The 18597-nt window shown below is 47.1% G+C and overlaps 3 non-coding genes across 3 annotated transcripts; 1 reads left to right on the top strand and 2 right to left on the bottom strand.

Annotated features, from left to right (window-relative positions):
• Positions 1–7580: 7580 nt before the first annotated feature.
• trnae-uuc (transfer RNA glutamic acid (anticodon UUC)) lies at positions 7581–7652 on the top strand. Its single transcript has one exon. It is a non-coding gene; the product is annotated as a tRNA-Glu (tRNA).
• Positions 7653–13971: 6319 nt separating this feature from the next.
• Positions 13972–14043, bottom strand: trnaw-cca (transfer RNA tryptophan (anticodon CCA)). Its single transcript has one exon. It is a non-coding gene; the product is annotated as a tRNA-Trp (tRNA).
• Positions 14044–17322: 3279 nt separating this feature from the next.
• Positions 17323–17396, bottom strand: trnan-guu (transfer RNA asparagine (anticodon GUU)). Its single transcript has one exon. It is a non-coding gene; the product is annotated as a tRNA-Asn (tRNA).
• Positions 17397–18597: the final 1201 nt, after the last annotated feature.

The following is an 18597-nucleotide window of genomic DNA, read 5'->3' as shown; positions in this document are numbered from 1 at the left end:
ACACGTATATATATCAGGTTTCTGTGTGCTGGGTATTATGTGTTCTGCAGGCATCTGGCAAACTACAGGAACTGCCACCTATGTTATGTTCGTTTAAGTGTACTGCCAATGATCACTTATTTTGTGATTTTTTTTTCCAGGAAGACTTGCCGAAAGAAATCTGAAAACAAATGATACATCAAGTTCTGACAGAGCCGCTTGATTCATTGGGACTTGAATATCAGCAACCATTCCAATCAAGAAGACATGGTTGCTTTTGTTTGCTTGAGAGATTTTGGACACTGGTGTGGCAGGAAGAACACTGAGACACCGAGTGAGGGAGATTCAGTGTGTTGGCTGTGAAAAGTGCTTCACACCATTTACTCAGCTTGGGGGAATCAAAGTCTCATCCCTCACGGTGGGAAAGACTATGTCCCCATTCTGATTGTAATTTCAAACCCAGACCAACACAAGGAAAGCTCCCCCAATGGAGAAATTTTGGAAATGTGGGGACTGAGGGAAAGGATTCCCTTCCCCATCCGTGTGGGAAACGCACAGACGTATTCACAGCGGGGAGAGGCCATTCACCTGCTCGGTGTGCAGGAAGGGCTTCAGTCGGATCAGCCATCTGGAGACGCACGAGTGGGTCCACAAGTGAGTGAAGCCATTCACGTGCCCCATGTACGGAAGGGGGTTCACTCAGTCAGCTGCACTGCTGACCCACCAGTGGGTCCACACCGGAGAGAGGCCATTCACCTGCTGTCAGTTCCAAAAGGGCTTCACCTGCTCCTCCCACCTGCGGAGGCACCAGCGCGTTCACGTGCCATCGCAGGGGGGATGGAAGGAGCGATGGCCGAGCGCTGCTAACAACCCAGCTCTGGGGACTCTCAGGTTCGAATCCCGTCGCGGCAGATGGCAGAATTGGGATTCGGTCAGTAATCTGGACTTCAGAATCTAAGGATGAAACCGTTTTTAGAGGGCAAAAACCCATCTGATTCAGTCATGTCCTTTTCAGTGATGGAAACTGCCGTTGCGCGAAAGGATTCACTCAGTCGTCCCAGCTGCATGCTTTACCCTGCTGTACGAAGGATACAGTTACAAAGGGACAACTCAACGAACCAATAATAAAGAAAGTGTGGTGGGGGGAGTGGGGGGTGAGTGTGCGCATTTTGAGCTTGAGGTGCTTTTTTTTTAAGAAAAGCTACTTTTTGTACGCCTTGTGATGTGGAGATCTGAAGCTGTAACAAAGTTGGGTCGCAGTAAAGGTTACCTGAACTTACCGTCAGGCTTAAACTATTTCAGAATCCTGAAGAGGAGTTGTTGGACTCGAAATTTTAACTCTGCTTTCTCTCCACAGATGCTTCCAGTCCTGCTGAGTTTTTCCAGTGTTCTCAGTTTTTGTTTCAGATTTCCAGCATCCACAGTTCTTTGTCTTATTTATCAAATTCAATTCTAGCCCTTCATAAGTGTCTGGAACTTCATCTCCCTGATCTGCAAACTGTTCACTTACCCTAGAAATGACCGCTACCTTCTTATCAAAGTAGACCCCTTTGTTGCATAATGATTGTTCAATTCTGTGACCAAAATTATTGCATTCGTAATTACTTACACCAGGGACTCTCAATATCTCAGGCCAGAGCACAGCTAGATTATTTCAGACAGTACATTTATGTGATTTGATGCAATTCCCTATTCCTTACTTTGCCAGCATGTTGCTGGGAATGGAGGGTTTGAATTAAGAAGAAGCTGGGACATTTTTCCAACAGAGCCGAGCAAGTTGACAGATAACTTTATCGAGATTTTTAAAATCAGGAGGGGTATAGATAAGGTGTCATTTCCAGGAGGCTCAGAATATTTTGTTGCTCCAGAAGGTGTAAAAGGGGGTCAAAGCTTCAACAGAAATCGAGCAGAGCTGAGAACAGACAACATTTAACTCTGTGGGAACAGGGAGATCAGAGGACAGAGAAATCAGGACCTGAAATCCGAGCTGACACCAGACTACCATGTTATCAGTGCTTTGATTAGCAGTGCCCACCCTCTACCTTTACTGAGCCTCTCACTCGACTTGAATGCCACATCTCCCCTCTATATTCCGGATCCAATCCTTGTCATTCTGAAGCCATATCTCTGTAAGGAGTCTCAGATCATAATTATTCTCTTCAATGTGTGCAGTCAATTAATTCGCTTTTTTTACAATGCAGCTTTTAGTTTTATTTTTTGTGATGGTGAGAATCCAGTTTTGATTGCTCATGCATTTATTCTCCTTGTCCCTTTCTCTCATTCTCTGGTGTTTGGTTTCCACATCACTACATTGCTCACTGCTCTTGATTTCGATTGGCTATGCTAAATTGCCTAGTGTCCAGGGATGTGCAGGTTAGGTGGGTTAGCCATGGGAAACGCAGGGTGATCGTTTCAAAGTAATAGAAGGAGTAGGCCATTTGGCCCATCGACCCTGCTCCGCCATTCATTACAATCATGGCGGATCGATCAATCGTTTCAGCTCCTCCTAATTGCATTATCCCAACTTCCCTTAATTCCCTTACTACGCAAAAAAACCCCATCCAACAGTGTCTTAATGAAGCTGCCTCTACTGCTTCTTTGAGCACAGAATTCCATTAATTTACCATTAACCGCATCGGTCCTGCCCTGAGTTGCCTCATCAAAATGCAACAGCTCATATTTGTCTAAATTAAACTCCATCCACTCCTCCTTGGCCCATTGGCTCATCTGATCAATTATAATTTATATTAAACTTTCTTTCCTACCTTATTCCCTAAAAGCTGAAAATCTCCATCCCACACTCTCACCCTCCATTCTCACTTTGTTGAGTCTTATCACGGATGTCCTCATCCTGAAGTGTTTGATTCATGCTGATTAACAGGCCCACATTCAAGGGAGATCTAACTGAAACGTACAGAACATTGAACGGCCTGGACAGAGTGGACATTTGGAAGATGTTTTCATTGGGAGGAGAGACTAATACCCTGGGCATAGCCTTAGCATAAAGGGAGAATGGAGATTAGGCGAAACTTCTTTAGCCAGAGAGTGGTGAATCTATGGAATTCATTGTCACAGAAAACTGTGGAGGCCAGGTCACTGAGTATGTTTAACATTGAGGTAGAGATGTACAGCACAGAAACAGACTGTTTGGTCCAACTTGTCCATGCTGACCAACTATCCCAACCCAATCTAGTCCCACCTGACAGCACAAGGCCCCATATCCCTCCAAACACTTCCTATTCATACACCTACCCAAATGCCTTTTAAATGTTGCAATCGTACTAGCCTTCAACACTTCCTCTGGCAGATCATTCAATAAACGTACCATTCTCTGCGTGAAAAAGTTGCCCCTTAGATCTCTTTTGTAACTTTCCCTTCTAACGCGAAACCCATGCCCTCTCCTTCTGGACACCCCCACCCCAGGAAACGACTTTGTTTATTAATCCTATCCATGCCCCTCATGATTTTATACACGTACAGTTACGACGTTCAAAAGAGATTTGGATAAGTACATGAATACGAAAGGTTGGAAGGGTTATGGGCCAAACACTGGTAGATGGGACGAGTTTAGTTTGAGAACATACTCAGCATGGACTAGTTGGATGAAGGGTCTGTTCAGTACTGTCTGACTCTGTGACTGATCTGTACTGGTCTTAAAACCATTTTCTTACCTCCCCCTATAAGCATCCACTTCTTTGTTGTTCAAAACTCAGATGAACTTAGCCTTGAATATGTTCAATGACCCCACTTCTGAACTCAATTCCTCTTCGTAATATACCACTTGCCTTGCTCATTGCCTGCTGCATCTGCCCGACAGCTGGCATTGACTGGTGTGGAGGGACTCTGAGACCCCTTAGTACATCCATACATCATTCCTGATGAAGGGCTTGTGCCCGAAACGTCCCCTGTCCTGTTCCTCAGATGCTGCCTGACCTGTTGTGCTTTTCCAGTGCCACATTTTTCGACTTTCACCTCTAGTCCTCACTTTATCCACATTCGAATATATAATCATTTTAACAATGCACTGCTTTTTTTTTAAACAGCAAAGGCTATAACTTCACATTGCGGAACTGCACTTGCCATGTGTTTGCCAATTGAGACACAGACCTGGACCAACTTCGGGAAGAGGCAAAAGACTGAGTTCTGAACAAAAACCGTTGCACACTCAAAACGTCAGCTCTGTTTCCCTTTCCACGGATGCTGCTCGACCCGTTGGCTTTCTGCAATATTCGCTGTGTTTGTTCGACACAAATGCTGCTTTCCATTAAAGAACTTCAATCCCTGTCCTCTGGTAACTGACCGTAGTCAGTGGCAATAGGTTCTTCTGATCATTAACCTGCCCATTCACACCACGGCTTCTCCCATCATTGCCAACAGCCCCTGGAAATCTCCAGTTCACCTTCTTTGCTCCAAAGAGAACATTCCCAAACTTGGGATTGGAAATTGCTCATCCCTGGACATGATGCATGTGTTACAATGGGGAAGAGGTTTTGTCAAAATATCGTCAGTTAGCAGGTGGAAAAATGTTCAGGAAGTAAAACAGAAATCGCAGTCTCTAGCTTTGTGAATCTTTCGAAACTCTTTGGGAAGTGGAATTAGAGGAGAATGAAGGATGAACTGACGGACTGAGCGGAGACAGTCCACACACCATCCCCTTGTTTAAGAGGCTGATTGACTCTGATATTCTCGGGACCTAAACTGACCCGAGACATTGAAAGAATTCTCTGCACATCAGGAATTCAAACCCCTTCTCGGCTCGGCGCCAATGAGAAAATTCAGGAAGAGGCAAAACACTGAAAGGCTCGGAGGGCGATGGCCGCGGTGGTGGAGAGCTCGTTCCTCGTGACATGGATGTACCTGCAGATGGTGGGATCAGGCTGTCCCCATGTCTCCAGAATGAATGTCCAAGGCTTTATTATGGAAAGTAAAACTGATAGACGACAATGGTAATTTTGGGCGGGGCGGGTTGAATTATGAATTGATTAGTAGGTTCCTCAAAGACACTGTGCAAGCAGCTCTTGTCCCTGTCTCTGTGGCGCAATTGGTCAGCGCGTTCGGCTGTTAACCGACAGGTTGGTGGTTCGAAATCACCCAGGGAGGGCGTGTTCCTTGTTCTCGCTCCTACTGCTTTCTTGCCTGCGAAAGTGCACGTTTTTAATGGTGTCAGGAAAATGTTTCCCAAACGGAAATCTATTCCACTGAGGCAGCACAAAGGGGTTTCTGAATTGATTGAATTTCTAACATAAATGACTGCGGATGCTGAGAATCCGAGACAGAAAGCGAAACTGCTGGAGAAACTCAGCAGGTTTGGCTGGACCTGGATGAGGAAAAAAACGAGTTCTGAAATGTTGTCTCTGATTCTCTTTCCACAGATGCTGCCTGACCTGCAATTTCTGTTTTTGTTTTTAACTGAACGTCCATTTCATCTACCGGGATGAAACACGCAGACTCGCCATTTGCAGATATTTAACACTTTCGAAACCTGAGAAGTGATTGAATTCAAACAAACTCTGCAAGGATTCACTTTTTCTCAGCTCCACAGGCAGAGAGTCCTGGGAAATGAAGCTGTCAGTGTGGTTCTGTATTGGTGGGCCGAGTGGTGAATGCGATGGACATGAAATCCATTGCGGTTTCCCCACGCAAGTGTGAACCCTGCCGACTACAGTTGAGAAACGACGTCAAAAAGAAAGGGAGATTGCTCCACGGTTTTTTTAAAGATGCAAATCATTGGAGGGGTTGAAGTATTTCAGTTACACTGGGACTGCTCGGGAATCTGTAGCCCACTGCCTGTCAGGGTGGAACAAGCAGAGACCCACAGAGCTGCTTTTGAGGCGATGAGCCAAGAGTTTGGAAATGAGATCGAACAGTGAGGGGCGTGAAGTCGTAATCGAAGTTAAGCAGGCACCTGAGGACAAAGGTGTTTTATTTGCCAGTGAAAGATATTGCTTCACAAAGTTGGGATTATGGAAGGGAAGCAGTGACGGTGATTATCTTTGGCTGTTCCTCTTGTGAATGTTCCCATTGCTGCGCATGTCCGTGTTAACGTCAGAACTCTGCAGCATGGCGGCGTCAGGTCCGCACAGTGCCGGGGGCGCAATGGATGACGCATCTGACTCCACCTACCTGTTTGAAAGACAGCTCACAGCTTCTTCACACACCCCAATTAATCTTTCTCATTGTCCTGAAGCCGGCATACGGTTTGAATTCCTGATCTGCGGGAATGAGACTCTTTTCACTGTGTCGCGTCAGTAAGTGTCCCTGAGAACATCAGAGTCAAGTCACCGCGCTGTCAGAGGAGGGGAAGCTGAAAAAGTCCCACACGCTGCTCATGGGCACATTTGACTTTCCCCAACACACCGCCCCAACACTGCGGCTCTTGGGAGTGGAAAGGGAACAAACTCCAAAACCCAGTCTCAGCTTTATAAATCTTCAGGAAATAAGAAAACTGTACATCCCTTCGGGTCTTCCATCCTGGGCTGACAGCGTTGATTTTAAATGGCTGTCCAGTCAGTGCCGATTCGTTTTGGCTAAAAAAAATCTTCCTTTTCTCATCATAGCATTTCTTGCTACAGAGAACTGTGCGGCAGAGTTCATGTATATATTTCCTTGTATGGTATTTTGTAAATAACATTCGTTTGCTGCTTGTTTGTATCGGGTATTTCAGGTTCATTAGAGGCTGTTTAAGTGTGTTGGGCGGTTTGTGGGCTACCATGATGCTGAGAGGGTTGAGTTGTCTGGACATCATTTCCCAGATGTCTTTAATGTAAAGTAATGTGGCTAGGGTTTCTGCAGACGTTGTGTCTGCTTGTGTCAGTTTGTTGATGTGAAATCGGCACACTGGGTTTATTGGGTAGGCAAAAGTGAGGACTGCAGATGCTGGAAACCAGAGTTTAGATCAGAGTGGTGCTGGAAAAGCACAGCAGGTCAGACAGCTTCCGAGGAGCAGGAAAGTCGATGTTTCGGGCAAAAGCCCTTCATCAGCAATAGAGGCAGGACACCTCCAGGGTGGAGAGATAAATTGGGGGTGGGGTGTGCTGGGCCGAAGGTAGCAAAAAGTACAATAGGTGAATGGGGGTGGGGTTGGAGGTGACAGATCAGAGAGGAGGGTGGAGCGGATAGCTGGGGAGGGAGATTGGCAGGGAGGACAGGTCATGAGAACAGCGCTGAGCTGGAAGGTTGGGACTGAGGTAAGGTGGGGGGAGGGGAAATGAGGAAACTGGTGCAGACCACATTGATGCTCTGGGGATGAATGTATCCGAGGCAGAAGTTGGGACGTTCTTCCTCAAGGCATCGGGTGGGGAGGGAGCGGCGATGGAGGAGGCCCAGGACATGCATGTCCCTGGCAGAGTGGGAAGGGGAGGTTGAAATGTTGGGCCACAGGGCGCTGGGGTTGATTGTTGCGGATGTCCTGGAGATGTTCCCTCAAACGCTGTGACTTGACTCTGCGGCGGGGCTCCAGTCTCCCCAATGTAGAGGAGACCGCATCGGGAGCAATGGATACAAGAAATGACATTGGTGTGAGCCTTCCAACTTCGTGACCCGGGTTCGCCTTCCGGGCAGGGAAGCAATTTTCAGGAGAGCTGTCAAATTTTGCCTACGTCTCCCTGGTGGTCTAGTGGTTAGGATTCGGCGCTTTCACCGCCGCGGCCCGGGTTCAATTCCCGGTCAGGGAAGCAATTTTCAGTGTGTTGCTGGGCTCTCCATTCTCCTTCAAAGCGCTGTGTAGTTACTGGGTGCTGCACTGCGTCGTGTTTCGTTGAAATAGTGCCCTCGTTCAGATTTGTTTGTATGTGTAGGGATGATTGCTTCTGTAGCTAAGTACTTGGTTCGCGTGCGCTGTTTTCCTGTAGATGCTGTTTTGAATTTATCATTGATTGTTCGGTCAACTGTGACATCCAGAAATGGCACTTTGTTGTTGTTCTCCTCTTTTGTGAATTTTATGCCAGTAAGGAGATTGTTGATGGTGTTGTAGGTTTCCTCTAATTTGTTTCATTTTTTGATGACAGAAGTGTTTCATGGGCGTTTCGTTGATTTGTTTGTAGGGCTTGTTACTGAATATGAAGTGGGTGGTAAGGCACACTTCCACGAGGTTGACAGTGTTATCTTTGCTGCTGAAGTTGGTTCTGTGTTTTCGTCTTTAGTTCTTCGAGTAGTGTCTTCAGTTTTCTTTGGCCACGTTGATGTTAATGGATGTGAACAGGGCTGTTATGTCAAAGGACAACATTATTCCATCCTCTTCTATCTTCGTGTCTTTGGTGTTCAGGAATTCTTAGATGGAGTAAATGGAGTGGCATGAATCTTCGACTTGGTGTTTTAGTCCTTAGTGGAGGCCTTTGACTAGTCTGTATACTGGTGCTCCAAGTAGTGAGACTATGGCCTGAGGAGGGCTCCTGGTTTGAAAAGGAGGAGAACAACAATAAACTGCCATTCTTAGATGTCACAGTAGAGCGAACAGTCAATGGGGAACTTCAAACTAGCATCTACATAAAAACAACACACAAAAACCAAATACTTAACCACAGAAGCAATCATCCCAACATCCACAAACGAAGCTGCATCAGGACATTATTTCAACGAGCCACGACACACTGCAGCACAGAGAAACTACGAAGACCACAAGAGAAATACGTATATAGTGTATTTAAGGAGAACGCGTCCGCAATAAACCCATTCCGCCGATTTCTCACTGATGCTTCCAAGCTCACTCTCAAAAATTCGGTTTGTCCCTCCATTCTTTCCTGTTTGTTTTTTGTGGGTTTTGAAAGCGTTCCCAATCCTCTGACTGAGTATTGGAGTTGGGAAGGTAAAAATAATGACTGCAGATGCTGGAAACCAGATGCTGGATTAGTGGTGCTGGAAGAGCACAGCAGTTCAGGCAGCATCCAAGGAGCTTCGAAATCGACGTTTCAGGCAAAAGCCCTTCGTCAGGAATAAAGGCAGTGAGCCTGAAGCATGGAGAGATAAGCTTATCTCTCCATGCTTCAGGCTCACTGCCTTTATTCCTGACGAAGGGCTTTTGCCTGAAACGTCGATTTCGAAGCTGCTTGAATGCTGCCTGAATTGGAGTTGGGAAGTTATGTTGTGGCTGTACAGGACATTGGTGAGACCACTTTTAGAATATTGTGTGCAATTCTGGTGTTCCTCCAATCAGAAGGATATTGTGAAATTTGAAAGGGTTCTGAAGCACCAATGGGTCCACAGAGGGGAAGAGGCCCTTCTGCTGCCCTGAGTGTGGGAAGGCCTTCAGTGATTCCTCTGCCCTGCTGACGCACCAGTTGGTCCACACCAGGGAAGGCTGTTCTCCGGCCCCAAGTGCGAGATGGCCTTCAGCAGTTATTCCCACCTGTTGAGACACCAGTGGGTCCACACTGAGAGGCCGTTCTTCTGCCCCAACTGCAGGAGGGGCATTGCTCTTTCCTCCGACGTACTGGCCCATTGGTGTGTCCAAATGGTAGAGAGGTCGTTCAGTTGCTTATGTGCAGGAAGGACTTCAGCAATTCCTCGTCCCTGCTGAGGCACCAGTCTATCCACACCGGGGAGAAGCCGTTCTCCTGCCCCGAATGTGGGAAGGTCTTTACCTGCTCCTCCACACTGCTGAATCTCCAGCTGGACCACACGGGGGTTTGGGGGTGGGGTGGGGGGGGGGAGAGTGGCGGAGGACGGGAGGCCATTCTGCTGCCCTAAGTGTGGGAAAGCCTTCAGCAATTCCTTTGCCCTACTGAAGCACCAATGTGCCCACACCTGGGAGATGCCCTCCAGCTGGACCGAGTGTGGGAAGAGGTTCATGTTTTCCTACAACTTGCGGAAGCTCCAGCGGGGGCACCAGCGCTCCCAGCAATCAGATCCTACCAGTGATGATGCCTTCAGTCACCTCCCAGGTCTGAACCTCCTGCCAGTTCTGACAGTGGGTGCAGTGGGAGAGGAGGTGGGCTGTTTTAGTCTTCTGCTGGACTGCCTTTGCCTTCCCGACACCCCACAATCACAACTCCATGATGGCTCAGGGTTAGCACTGCTGCCTCATGGCACCAGGAACCCAGGAATAATTCCACCCTTGGGAGTCTGTGTGCAAGTTAAGGAGGGTAGGAAAATGGATCTGAGTGGGTTAGTTTTCGGAAGATCAGTGCAGATGTGTTCGGCTGAAGGACCTGTTTCCACATTGTGGGGGTTCTATGATTCTGTGAGCTTTGCCTTCAGTGGACACTGTTGCTCATTGAGCCCGGGACTGCACATTGCTAATGAAATGAACCAGAGAAACCTAAGACCGCAAGACCATCGGAGAAGAAGTTTGGCCGACTCTGCCATTCGTTAGTAACAAAAGTATTGGATGAGATTAGCTACAGTGTGGAAACAGGCCATTCATTCCAACAAGTCCACATCGACCCTCCGAAGTGTAAACCATCCAGACACATTTCCCTCTGACTAATGTACCTAACTCTATGGGCAAATAAGCATGGCCCATCCACATGACCTGCACATCTTTGGTTTATGGAAGAAAACAGGACCACCCAGAGAAAACTCACTCAGACATTTGGGGAAAGTGCAAATTCCTCACAGACAGCCACCCAAGGCTGGAATCAAATCTGGGTCCCCAGCACTGTGAGGCTGCAGTGGTAATCACTGAGCCACTACATATTGCAACCCGAAGTTGGCAAGCCGGGGGTTGGGAGAATACAGCAAGCCAGGCAGCACCAGGATGTGGAGTAGTCAGCGTTTTGGTTATAAACCCTTCTTCATGACTGAAAGAGTGACTTATCTATGAGAAAAGATTTACATGAATGTTGCTGGGGGTTGGAGGGCTTGAGCTGCAGGGAGCGGCTGAATAGCATGGGGTTGTTTTCACTGGAGCATCGGAGGCAGAGAAGTGACCTAATAGCGGTTATAAAATCATGAGGGGCATGGACAGTGTAATAGACAATGTCCTTTCCTTGGGTAGGGGAGTCCAGAACTAGAGGGCATAAGTTTAGGGTAAGAGGCGAAACAAATTAAAAGGACAACTTCTTGATGCAGAGGGTGGTATATATATGAAATGAGCTGCCAGAGTATATGGGTCAGGTGCTGTCAAATGGGAGTAGATTAATATAGGATATCAGGTCAGCATGGACAAGTTGGACCGAAGGGTCTGTTTCCATGCTGTACGTGTCTCTGACTACTGGTCCGGATGTAAGTTTAAAATAGAGTCCAAGTAACTTTGAATAGTTCAATCTTGTTGAGCTCACCTCCTGAAAAGTTTCAGATGAATCCCTCTGAGAGATACTGTTTAAACATGCTGAGTTGGACAAAGTATCCCATCAAGTTCAACACAAACCCAGAGTTGAAGAAGTCAGAAGTCAGAAGACCAAGGGGACCAAAACTGATCACAATATTCCAGGTGCAGTCTCATCAACGTCCTGTATAACTACAACATAACTTGCCAACATCTATACTCAATTCCCTAACTGATGAAGGCCAGTGTGCTGAAACCTTTCTTCACTGCCTTGTGTACTGATGTAATCAGAGATATAGGACCTACTTTAAACTGATCCACGATCCAGCTGCTGGGAGCACAGAAGTAGAGTAGTGCTGCGTGAGTGTGCTGGGTCGATAACCCAGAGGACGATGGGTAAAAATCATGTGATTCTGTTGCTCAATATCTCTGTAAGCTGCTTTCATATACAAAGGTTCTCTGTTCTGCATCTTGCCTTTGCATCTGTTTCCCAAAGCTTCTTCAGTGGAGGCGTGGCCGCTGGAGCCCAGGAGTTCAACAACCCCCCGGCGCTGGAGGATGGTCCAAGCTCCAAGAAGCGAGAGGGGGCGGGGGGGGGTGGGGAGGCGGGGGTAAGGCTGGAAGCTGGATTTGCTCAATGCTTGTATTTTTAACTCATTTAAATGGTACCTACTGTATGGGGCTATGGTGTACATTAAAACCGAAGGATCATATCAGAGTGTTTATATTTAGCAGTGGTAGTTGGTAAAATGCACACTCTGGGGGAGCACTTTCTATGATGCTGCATTTCTCGCCTTCTGCCCTTCCCCCATTTCTTATCTCCCATCTTGATTTTATATTTTTTTGGTCAAATTTAATTTCAGATTAATCAGACTTGCGATTCACTATGTGCTATTAATTTGTTTGTTCGAATATTTCAAGTCAAAATTAATGCTGTAATTTAATTTCTGATGTCAGAGTTTGACATTGAATGTGCAGGTGTAAATACCAGTAAGTTGTGAAAATAAATCAAGAACTTGTGGTTTTTAACAAAAAGAGCAGTTCACTGATATTCATGGCATCGTCTCATTTGGGAGTGATGATTCAAATCTGACCAACAAACCGTTTCATGCAGTCATCCAATTGAATAAAAATTTTCTTTAATTTAATAAAAGAAAATAATTCTGGCAGGCTAAGACTTATGCAATCTATTTATAAGATCATGTCCATTGCTCGCAATATGGTCTCAACCACATTGGGGAAACTGGATGCCAACTAACCGAATATTTCAGGGAACAACTCTTGGACTCTAATTCTAACCGACACACCGCCCTGTGGCTGAACACTTTATCCCACCCTCCTCTTGCTTATCTCTCCACGTTTCAGACTCACTGCCTTATTCCTGATGAAGGGCTTTTGCCCGAAACGTCGATTTCGCTGCTCGTTGGATGCTGTCTGAACTGCTGTGCTCTTCCAGCACCACTATTCCAGTATTTGGTTTTCAGCATCTGCAGTCATTGTTTTTACCACTTTAACTCCCCCTTCCATTCCACCAAGGACATGCAAGTCCTGGGCCTCCTCCACTGCCAACCTCTTCCGACCCGACACTTGTAGGAAAAACACCTCAACTTCTGCTTTAGGACCCTCCAACTACATGGTATCAATGCAGATTTCATCAGTTTCCTTATTTCCTCTCCCCCACCTTGTCCCAGATCCAACCTTCCAAATTCGACACCAACCTCTTGACCTGTCATATCTGTCCACCTTGCTTCTCACCTATTTGCTCCACCCTCATCTCTGACCTATCACCATCAATCCCTACCTCCATCTACCTATTGCACTCCCAGCTGCCTTCCCTCCAGCCCCACTTCCTTCCCATTTATCTCTCAGCCCCCTTGGGCCACCCTTTATTCCTGATGAAGAGCTTATGCTCTAAACCAAGACTGTGATGAAGCAACATCCTCAACAAATAGGAAATAGCTCCCAAGTCAGATTTCATCCCCTCTTCTGTTTCCCAGTTCTTTCAGAAATAAGGAATGTCTTTTTCTTCCACTAGAAAGTGGTCTTCCACTTTGCGCTGTCTGAAGTGTTATCCCTCACCACTCCTTCAGCCACCTTTTAAGAATCCTTTCAACCTGTTTTTCTAACAATTGTGGAGGTGACCAAAAGCAAACATTTCACTTCTCCTCAATGTCCCATTTCTCCTCCTAAGAGCCATTTTGTCATGTTGTCTCTGTTACAAACAGCCAAGTGCACTTGGTTTCTGAATTGAAATTTTGCCATTGAAGTGAACAGGATTAATATTTATCGATGGCTAGCTGTGTTTGCACAAACTGTAATTATCCACCAATACGATGTCTTTTGTTCCACCAAAACTGGAAACAATGATCTGTGTTTCGATTGCAGTCCGATGTAGAAAATCATCCCAGCGATCTTCACGTTATTCTAGTTTTCTGAGGCCATAACATCATTCCGTGGCAGTTTGATGTGACTAAAACCTGGATGGAAATCTCTGGATTCTGTTGTAAAAGTATCGGTATAATGTGATTCACACTGCGCGGTCACCAACTGAACGAAGCGGCTGTGTGTTGAAATCCCGTGATGAACAGTTCGTGTTCGACTTGTCATATTGCGGGGAGCTCAGCATTTCCCCAAACAATGGGCACACCACCTCCCTGACAGAGTGTTCACAAATCAAACTGACAGCAAAGATTCATGCATGATCGAAAGTGTCCACAACTTTTGACACAACAGATATACGGAGTGAACGTACTCTTTTCTTCATTGGAAATTTTCGACGTTGACTGTAGTGAGCCTGACGTGATTTGAACACACAACCTTCTGAAGTGGAGTCAGACGCGCTACCGTTGCGCCACAAGCTCACAGATGGCCCATGTGCTCTATTCATGCTTAAGGGAAGTGATCGCACTACAATGATTTTACGTTCATGTCTGTTCTGTTTCTCCCCCTTCTCCTTCTGTCTCTCGAAACAATTTCCAACTCTCTCTCAATAAAAATCTGAAAGAACTGCGGGTGCTGTATATCAGGAACAAAAAACAGGAGTTGCCGGTGACCCTTCCACAGAACAGATGGTGATTTGGAAAATGTCGGTTTATATGCAGGAGATATTGTGGGAGGAAGGCGGAGATCAGGACAGAGCCCAAAGCGAGGGAAGAACTGTTGGACAGAAAAAAGAGTTGATAACGATCTGCGTGAGAGGGTGAATAACTGTTAATGGAGACTGTTCGTGGCGAAGTAGTGTGGAATGACAGACTATGTGATAACAAGGCTTGGTGTGTGTGGAAGGGACGAGGATACTATGGAGTTCAGGTCCTAGAATTATTGAATTGGATATTGGGACCAGAGGGATGTGTGGTCCCCAAGTGCAATATTCGGTGCTCTTCGTTCTGCTGGTGCTGAGCTTCGCTGGAACACAACAGCAAACCTGAGACAGAGATGTTGGCCAGGGAACAGGGTGGGGTGTGGAATTGGCAGGCAACTGGAAGCTCAGGGTCTTTTTTGCAGGCAGAACGTAGATGTTCTGTGCAGCAGTCACCCAGAGAATGGGCAGCCCAAAAAACACACTGCAAATTGCTCCCCTGACCGGGAATCGAACCCGGGCCGCAGCGGTGAAAGCACCGAATCCTAACCACGAGACCACCAGGGAGATGGCAGCGAAGTTTGACAGCTCTACTGAAAATTGCTTCCCTGCCCGGAAATCGAACCCGGGTCACGGGAGTTCGAAGGCTTCCACCAAAGTTGTTTCTTGTATCCATTGCTCCCGATGCGGTCTCCTCTACATTGGGGAGACTGGAGCCCCGTCGCAGAATCAAGTCACAGCGTTTGAGGGAACATCTCCAGGACACCCGCAACAATCAACCCCATCGCCCTGTGGCCCCACATTTCAACCTCCCCTCCCACTCTGCCGAGGACATGCAGGACCTGGGCCTCCTCCATCGCCGCTCCCTCCCCACCCGATGTCTGGAGGAAGAACGCCCCAACTTCTGCCTCGGATACATTCAACCCCAGGACATCAATGTGGTCTGCACCAGTTTCCTCATTTCCACTCCCCCCACCTTACCTCAGTTCCAACCTTCCATCTGAGCGCTGTCCTCAGGACCTGTCAATCTCCCTTCCCACCTATCCGCTCCACCCTCCTCTCTGACCTGTCACCTTCGTCCCCAACCCCATTCACCTATTGTACTCTTTGCTACCTTTGGCCCAGCACCCCCCAATTTATCTCGCCACCCCTGGAAGCGTCCTGCTTCCATTCCTGATGAAGGGCTTTTGCCCGAAACGTCGATTTTCCTGCACCTCGGAAGTTGTCTGACCTGCTGTGCTTTTCCAGCACCACTCTGATCTAAACTCTGGTTTCCAGCATCTACAGTCCTCACTTTTGCCTACCCAATAAACCCAGTGTGCCGATTTCACATCAACAAATAGACACAAGTAGACACAACGTCTACAGAAACCCGAGCCACATTACTTTACATGAAAGACATCTGGGAAATGATGTCCAGACAAATCAAACCTCTCAGCATCATGGTAGCCCACAAACCTACCAACACACTTAAACAGCGGCTAATGAACCTGAAATACCCGATACAAACAACCAGCAAACGAATGTTATTTCCAAAATACCATACAAAGAAATATATACATGAACTCTGCCACACAGGTCTCTCTGGCAAGAAATGCTGGGATGAGATAAGGAAGATTTTTTTCAGCCAAAACGAGTCGGCACTGACTGGACATCCATTTAAAATCAAGGCTGTCAGCCCAGGATGGAAGATCCGAAGGGATGAACAGTTTTCTTATTTCCTGAAGATTTACAAAGCTGAGACTGGGTTTTGGTGTTTGTTTCCTTTCCACTCCCAGGAGCCGCAGTGGTTGGGGCGGTGTGTTGGGGAAAGTGAAATGTGCCCGTGAGCAGCGTGTGGGACTATTTCAGCTTCCCCTCCTCCGACAGCGCTATGACTTGACTCTGATGTTCTCAGGGACATTTCCTGACGCGAGACAGTGAAAAGAGTCTCGTTCCTGCAGATCGGGAATTCAAACCGTATGCCGGCTTCAGGACAATGAGAAAGATTAATTGGGGTGTGTGAAGAAGCTGTGAGCTGCATTTCAAACAGGTAGGTGGAGTCAGATGCGTCATCCATTGCGCCCCTGGCACTGTGCGGACCTGACGCCGCCATGCTGCAGAGTTCTGACGTTAACACGGACATGCGCAGCAATGGGAACATTCACAAGAGGAACAGCCAAAGATAATCACCGTCACTGCTTCCCTTCCATAGTCCCAACTTTGTGAGGCAGTATCTTTCACCGGGAAATAAAACACCTTTATCCTCAGGTGCCTGCTTAACTTCGATCACGACTTCACGCCCCTCACTGTTCTAGTCTCATTTCCAAACTCTTGGCTCATCGCCTCAATAGCAGCTCTGTGGGTATCTGCTTGTTCCACCCTGTCAGGCAGTGGGTTGCAGATTCCCGACCAGTGCCAATGTGATTGAAATATTTCAACCCGTCCACTGGTTGCATTAAAAAAAACCGTGGAGCAATCTCCCTTTTCTTTTGATGTCGTTTCTCAACTGTAGTCGGCAGGGATCACACCTGCGTGTGGGAACCGCAATGGATTTCATGTCCATCGCATTCACCACTCGGCCCACCAATACAGAACCACACTGACAGCTTCATTTCCCAGGTCTATCTGCCTGTGGAGCTGCGAAAGAGTAAATCATTGCTGAGTTTGTTTGAATCCAATCACTTCACAGGTTTCGAAAGGGTTAAATATCTGCAAATGGCGAGTCTGAGTGTTTCATCCCGAAAGATGAAATGGACGTTCAGTCAAAAACAGATATTGCAGGAGCAACTCAGCAGGTCAGGCAGCATCTGTGGAAAGAGAATCAGGGACAACATTTCAGAACTCGTTTTTTACCTCATCCAAGTACAGCCAAACCTGCTGAGTTTTTCCAGCAGTTTCTCTTTCTGTCTCGGATTCTCAGCATCCGCAGTCCTTTTCGTTAGAAATTCAATCAATTCAGAAACCCCTTTGTGCTGCCTCAGTGGAAAAGATTTCCGTTTGGGAAACATTTTCCTGAAACCATGAAAAACGTGCACATTCGCAGCCAAGAAAGCGGTAGGAGCGAGAACACGAAGCACTCCGTCCCTGGGTGGTCTCGAACCACCAACCTTTCGGTTAACAGCCGAACGCGCTGACCAATTGCGCCACAGAGACAGGTCCCAGCATGGCCCGCAAAGTGTCTTTGAGGAACCTACTATTCAATTCATAATTCAACCCGCCCCGCCCAAAATTACCATTGTCTTCTATCAGTTTTAATTTTCCATAATAAAGCCTTGGACATTCATTATGGAGACATGGCGACAGCCTGATCCCACGATCTGCAGGCACATCCATGACACTAGGAACGAGCTCTCCTACACCGGAGCCATCGCCCTCCAAGCCTTTCAGTTTTTGCCACTTCCCGAATTTTCTCATTGGCCCCGAGCCGAGAATGGGTTTGAATTCCTGATGTGCAGAGAATTCTTTCAATGTCTCGGGTCAGTTCATCTCCGGAGAATATCAGAGTCAATCAGCCTCTTAAACAAGGGGACGGTGTCTGGACTGTCTCTGCTCAGTCGGACAGTTCATCCTTCATTCTCCTCGAATTCCACTTCCCAAAGAGTTTCTAAAGATTCACAAAGCTGGAGACTGGGATTTGTGTTTTACTTCCTGAACATTTTTCCACCTGCTAACTGACAATATTTTGCCAAAACCTCTTCCCCATTGTAACACATGCATCATGTTCAGGGATGAGCAATTTCCATTTTGTGGAGACATTCCCAAGTTTGGGAATGCTCTCTTTGGAGCAAAGATGGTTAACTGGAGATTTCCAGGGGCTGTTGGCAATGATGGGAGAAGACGTGGTGTTTTCGCTGCTCGTTGGATGCTGCCTGAACTGCTGTGGTCTTCCAGCACCACTAATCCAGTATTTGGTTTTAAGCATCTGCAGTCATTGTTTTTACCTTGTTGATTTTACCCCAACTGCGAATCCTCTTGCAAGGATGCCTCCCTTGAAGAAGTTTTCCTCCTCTCTCTACAAGAATCTCAGGGAGTCCCTCTCCCACTGCAACTCCCAGGTCATTTCCTCTGCTCTGAAGCTCTTCAACCATGTTGTGAAACAAACTCGGTACCAGAGCCACATTTGCCTAGTTTCAAACTTCCAGCTCAGTTACTGTCTCCTTGACTTGTCCGACCTGCCTATCTTCTTTTCCACCTATCCACTCCACCCTCTCCTCCTTGACCTGTCACCTTCATCTCCTCCCCCACTCACCCATTGTACTCTATGCTACTCTCTCCCCACCCCCACCCTCCTCTAGCTTATCTCTCCATGCTTCAGGCTCACTGCCTTTATTCCTGATGAAGGGCTTTTGGCCGA

The sequence above is a fragment of the Chiloscyllium punctatum genome, chromosome 36 (genome assembly GCF_047496795.1).
Source record: "Chiloscyllium punctatum isolate Juve2018m chromosome 36, sChiPun1.3, whole genome shotgun sequence".
In the NCBI taxonomy this organism is placed as follows: Eukaryota; Metazoa; Chordata; class Chondrichthyes; order Orectolobiformes; family Hemiscylliidae; genus Chiloscyllium; species Chiloscyllium punctatum.
This window is presented reverse-complemented; position numbering and strand designations above follow the sequence as displayed.